The sequence below is a fragment of the Prosopis cineraria genome, unplaced genomic scaffold, assembly GCF_029017545.1.
Source record: "Prosopis cineraria cultivar Desert tree isolate PC_DT_omini unplaced genomic scaffold, ASM2901754v1 PC12, whole genome shotgun sequence".
NCBI lineage: Eukaryota > Viridiplantae > Streptophyta > Magnoliopsida > Fabales > Fabaceae > Prosopis > Prosopis cineraria.
In genome coordinates, this window is record NW_026555343.1 from 43404309 (window position 1) to 43410966 (window position 6658).

Here is a 6658-nt window from a genome sequence, read left to right on the forward strand (position 1 = left end):
TATTATTAGACGTGACTTAATTTCATTTCAACTTGTTGTCATCATGTTGATTTTTGTATTTATTAAAATGTAGTTTCTTTTGTTTGGTATTGTAATTTCTTTAAGGTTTACTTTGTACCTTTGCCAATGCTTAAAGGGTTGTTCCAGTGTAGTATTTAAAATTCATTATACAAAACCAGAAGAGTTAGAAAAGTTACTATAGGGATTTTCCTTTATAGAAGTATTATGAATCTTATTCTCTTACTCTATCTCTATATGGTATAATCCCTTGAGTAATGAGTTTTTTTTCCCCCAACAATCATGCCTTATCTATTTCTTTGTCACTTGCATTTCAAGTGTTTAAGTTTTACCTCATCTTGGAATCATGTCTCCACATATGATTTTTTTTTATGATGCAATGATTTTTTTCTTAATGTTTTTAGATTCTGAAGATTCAATTTTGATAAAGATATCTCCAATTTTTCTTTCTAATATCAACTTGTTATCAGGCCACTTGATTATCATGATGGTTTATGGAAGGTGGATTGATGAAAATAAGCATGATCTTGAGATGGAAGAGATGAGGAGAAAAATTGAAACTTAATTAAAAATTAGAAAAACTGAATTGCAAAGATAACTTGGGGAACATGAAGATGAAGATTCAAAAGAAGATTCATGTGTTGGTGGCTTAGGAACTTCAAGTCTTGTGGATTTTAGAATTCTTTTCCGTATCCTAATCTATCTTAATGAATTTAATATGATTAATTCCTTGACTCAAATATTCAAGTAGACCTTTTATTATTTAGAGGATACAGATGAAACCCAATGAATGCCTTGATGATCAGCGCTCATCATGTTAAAATAATATTTGATTTTAAGAAGATTTTAAATTATAAAAAGCCCATGCATCTATGTAATAATTTGAGAAGATAGAGAGCATTAAGGAATAAGTAAACATCTGAACATGGAAGAAGATACAAGATTTTTTTCATAAAAAAATTATTGACAAGGCAAATTTTTTAAATTTCATAATTCAAAGCAATATATGAAATTGACCCTAGCTACTATCAAGTAAATAAGGCTTGTGTTATTGTTATAATTCATCAAATCAATCAAAGTGTGAATGTTCTAGAATGTATCCATGAATTTGAGCACTTGCAATCGAATTGTGATGTTGAATTTGATGAATAATCCACTTTTAAGAGGTTTATGTGAACAAATCATCATTAACTTTGTATAGTTATATTAAATCATATTATACCATTACAAATGACCTTGCTCAACTTATGGAGAAGCAATAGGATGTAACTCAAAGAAAAGGGACTTTTAAACAGAGCTCTTCTCTATCTTCAAACTAAAAGGAAAAAAAATCACAAGCCAAATTGGATGTTGATGTCAAATTAATAACTTCTAGTAGTGTTAGTTTAAGAAATATTAATTATAAATATACTAGCGTAAATGAGTAAATTATTTTCTAAACTTTAGGTTTAATAACATCGTAGACCTTAAACTGTCTATTGTAAAAATTATTCCCTCAACTTTTAAAAATAATATAATGTAGCTCCTATTGCTAACAAAAGTTAAGTTTAACCATTAGTTGACCAAAAAATGACAACAAAGAACCTTAAAATTATATAAAAGGATTAAAAGTTAATTTTGTAATTTTTTATTTCCTTTTCTATCATTTTCTAATTAACTAACTATCAAAATTAACTTTTGTTATCTATAAGGCTAGAATGCATCGTTTTCAAAAGTTGAAAGAACAATTTGCATAATAAACAAGTGAATCTATGGTTCTACTGGGCTTAAAATTTAAGGGGTAATTTGTCCATTTACCCAATATACTAATTGCAAAATAATCTCATTTGTAGAGGAGCATATATTGAAAATGAGTCTTCCTGATGAAGATGAGATCACACCTACAAGTGATATCATAAAAGAAGATGGGGTAGTTTGTTTTGATGGTCCATACTAGATGTATACAAACACATGATGTTTGTATTGTAATTATTGATAATAACTCTTGTGATAATATGATCTCAAGTGAAATGATGAATAAGCTCAAGCTAGTGAACATCTAAACCTCATCCATCAACCATACAAGCTCAAGTGATTAGATAATGATTAAATAAAAGTGATTAAAAGATAGCTTGTCTCTTTTTTCATTAGAAAGAAGTGTCAAGGTGATATTTGTTGTTATGTAATTCTCATATGTATGTTATTTATAAATTGGTCATTCTTGAATATCCATAAAACTCAAATATAGGTAGACATTACTTAAGGATTAGAGTATTTCCTTCTTGAATGTTCCTTATACCCGAAAAATGGTATTAGAGCTTAGTTTTGATATGAAAATGATAAAAAAAGTCTTAGAAGCCCACAAGTATAACTACAAGCATGTTCCAATTGGGAGAAAAAAGGGAAGGTTGTCTCTAGCTAGATAATGGGTTATTAGGTTGAACTATTATAGGATACTGGCATCTTTAAAGTATGGATGAATAGAAGAAGCATGCCTGCGTGGTCCATAGTTGACTCGCGCTTGAGAGAAAAATTATTAGGATGTCAAATGTGAGTGAACTTGCTTTATATGAAGAGAAGTTATAAGTTGGATAACATTAGGCTAGAAAAGAGATATATAAGCCAAAAAAAAAAGATCTATAGACTCATTCATTTATATGCATCCACTTGAAATTGCTAAGTTTAATTGTGTTCCCTACCTTTTAAGATGTTCCCCAAGCCCAATTAATAATATCAAGGCTTAGTTTTGGCAAGAACTTAGTGTGAAGATGATGTATAAAGCCTTACAAATCCTAAAAGCCTATAATTGCAAGCATATACCCAATAGGAAACTAAGGGAAAAAAAGAAAATGATACATCTAGCTAAATGGTGGGCATTGTATGCCAAGTGTGAATTCATTCCCCTTACTGTGGGGACATTCTAACATCCTCATCTCAACCTCTCTTTCCTTCACCACCATATCCTTGTCTTTGTCTTCTTCTCTCTCTTCACCTCTCATTATTTTCTTGGCTTATACTGTTTTTTTTCTTCTTCCCAAATCAAAGCACCTTTTCCCTCAAAGAAAACTTTTGACTTGCTTCAAGTTTCCTTCATTTCCATCATGACAAAACTAATGACAATGAGCGAGGGCAATGAGGAAGAGGGTGGAGGATGCAATAACAACGTAAAACTAAATTTACAACTTCCTACTAACAAAGGTTGATCCTATTAATCATAAAGAATATTTAATTCATAACTTATAAAGTTGTAGGATCAAATGTCATTTTCAATATGAGAATATTATTGGTAAGTAATCTATAACTACCTAAGTATGTAAATACTCTTTAAGTCTCGAGACATGTGATGGCTTAATAAACTCTCATGACCCAACTCATTTAAACTTTCACAGTAAAAAAATCTTGCAACTTTCTTGTTTTTTAAGTAATTTGTGATAGAGAAAAATTGGAGTTTTAATCTTTAAATTTGGAGACATATCATGGCCTAATGAGCCACTCAACTCATCTAAACTTTCACAATAAATTTTTTTTTGCAACTTTCTCATTTTTTTTAAAAAAATGATAATAAAATCCTTTTAAATTATATAAATGATAAGTTGGTCCTTTAAAATGTCATAATTCTAACAAAATTTTTAAAAACTTTTGTGTCAATAAATTTTAAAGTAAAAAAATTATTTTATCCTTATTGAAAATAACAAATCTCAATCATAATTTTTATTTTTGAGAAATCACAACATTTGTTCTGTAACTTGCAAGAGTTGAATGAGAGATCATAATTTATTAAGTGTAATTTTTGTTATTAAAAAATTACAACTTTTACTTAAGGAATAATAATTTTTACACTGTGAATCACAAGAGTTGAACAAGAAATTATAATTTTTTAAGTGTAATTTTTATTATTGAAAAATAAATTCTCAAAATAATAAACTCCATTCAAAACTTTTGTTTAAAAAATTACAACTTTTATTTATAAAATCATAAAAATTGAATAAGAAATTACAACATATTAATAAAAGTAAAATGATCTTTTTAATTTAAAATTTTTTGACAAAGACGTCCCTAAAAATTTCAGTAAAATTATAATATTTTAAAGAATTAGATTGTCATTTATATAATTTAGGAAATTTGTATTCATCCCCCCCCTTTCTAAGTAATTTGTCATTAAGGAAAACTAGAATTCTAATCTCTATGTCATCCACAAGGTTCAATTTTCCTATAAATGATGGATTTGGCTTGTGAAGTATTTTAGTTACTGAATATTATAAATACACATTTCAAGTAAAAATTATGGAAGAATTTTATAAGTATGCTAAATATACTTTTAGACCTAGTTTCACTCCTTTTTTTTTTAATTCTTCTTTCAATTCATCTTCCAATTTTACTTCCTTCGAGAGGGAAAAAATTGAACACCAAACAGGACATGAAAGGGCTGGTTCGAGGCCTTTGTGCAATTCCCACGGCAGATATATGCATTAAATATTAGTCCAGCTAACTATCGCAATTAATCTTCTAAATTGTATGGTGCTGCAATGTTTTTCATAATTGATTTTAAAAGTGGACATCATCAAATTCAAGTGATGAAATGATCACTTTCTTTTAAAAAAAATTTATTACTTACAAATATTTTTTTATTAAAAGTAATTTTGTACAGTCGTTATTTTTAATTAGAGGATTTCAATACTTGATATCTACCCACCATATTAAAAATATTATTTTTGTTATTTTATATTGTTCCTTAATAGAAAATAGCAAAGGAAAAGGTAAGGTTTATCTCAAAATAGAAAATTAAAGAATAAAAGAACTTCTAAAAAATAACTGAATAGTGAATACAACTTTTAACAATAATGGGTTGAAAAGAATAAATAAGATATTTAATCGTTTTACAACTAAAAGGAATCATAAATGTTCTTCGTGTTTGTACATAAAAAACTAAAAATATATCATAAAAATTGAAAAATATTTTTGCCTTTTTTTTTTGTTCAATACAACCAAATGGCGTCTGAAATTAAGAGACAAAAGTCTTTGTTGGCACAAAAAGAACCAACTTTTTTTAATCACCAAAAAAAGAGTATTACACACACTAATCAAGAAAACAAATAAAACCCAGAGTGCAACCTGCAAAAAGCAGTAAACCTAGAATAGAACCTACAAAACAACAAAGCAACCAGAGAAGATAAAAAACAGAGAAACCAGAAAAACAAAGCAGCAAGGGAACAAGCATCAAGCAGCAGCCTCAAACTTCACCCACACAGCCTCTAGGAAAATGAATCCTCCTAGAATCACCCAAAAGAAACTGAAACAATATAATGGAGATGGAGCTTCAAGAAGCCATCCGTTGCGACTTGCGATACATCTGCACAATCATATGACTAGCAATGATTTGAAAAAGGTTTTTGTGATTTATAATTTGGACAGCATACGAATAAACTTGATTAAGAATGGTCGTTTTGGAAATAATTTTATTTTTTGACGTAATCACCCACAATTTATTTAATTAAAATTTATTGGCATGAACCACCATTGCATCAAATTATGTTGCAATCACTATAACGCCATTACAAAACAATATCGTTCTTTCTTTTACTTTTTTTGCCAACCAATATTGTTCTTTCATATCTATAATAATTATTCTTTTATTTTGCACATATAATCACCGGCAACAGTATCCTGTTGAACTTTTCTTTAATTTTTTTTTTCAATTTCTGTCGTTAAAAATTGTTACATTTTAGTTCATATAAAACCATAAAAAATGTTTGACTTAAAAAAGTTAAATAGGTACAAACAAATTGAGTCAGATAAAATATCCATACATTTTTAAATCTATATCCATGTAATTTTGCCGTCGTTAACTTCTTATGCAAATCTCTTTAGGCTTTACCTTTTGGCATAAGGCTCAAGTGAGATAAAATAATAAAGTTGGACAAGCTAATCACGCGCAAGGGACGTGAATGAACTTCTATGGTTAACCTGCTCTATATTTGCCACGGACATGAGTGGATTTGAATGATAGCATTTTGTGCGAGCATGATATGAAGCAATAGTGTTTGTGTTAGAATTTATTTTTATCATGTTAACTGTGGCAAATGGCAGACCATGAACTTCTCTTTTGAGAACTTCAAGATATCTTTATTAATTCAATCTTAAATGACGTTCTTAAAACTCCAATAAAATTTAGTATTGTAACTTCAAGAGTGATGGTATTTATAATTAATACTCCTTCCTTCTTTATTCTCCTTCTTGAAAGAATCTTGTGATTAGAGGGTAGTGAGATGAACTTTTTTGGCAAAAAATCAAAGAGTTTTCCTGTTTTGAAAGTGTCGAAGGTGTACTGTATTAAGTTGGGCCTTTTGAGGGTCTCTCCGATCTTTCTTATTAAGACTGGGCACGTGTAGTTTCCTACATTTTTAACCTTCATATAGCCATCTTAAATCTTTATATACTTAGTGAATGCTAAACATTTAAGTAATAACTCATCGGAGCTTTTTATATACAACTCATCTCTAATGAGAATGAAGTGTTGGGATCGTGTCTTTATCCTGCAAGCGTATTGTTGGCTAGGATTTTATAAATAATTTTTAAAATCATCTCATAAATCTTAAACTAATTTTTGTGAGATCACACCATATTGTATTGTTAAATTTTGTTGAGATGTTGAGTTTTTTTT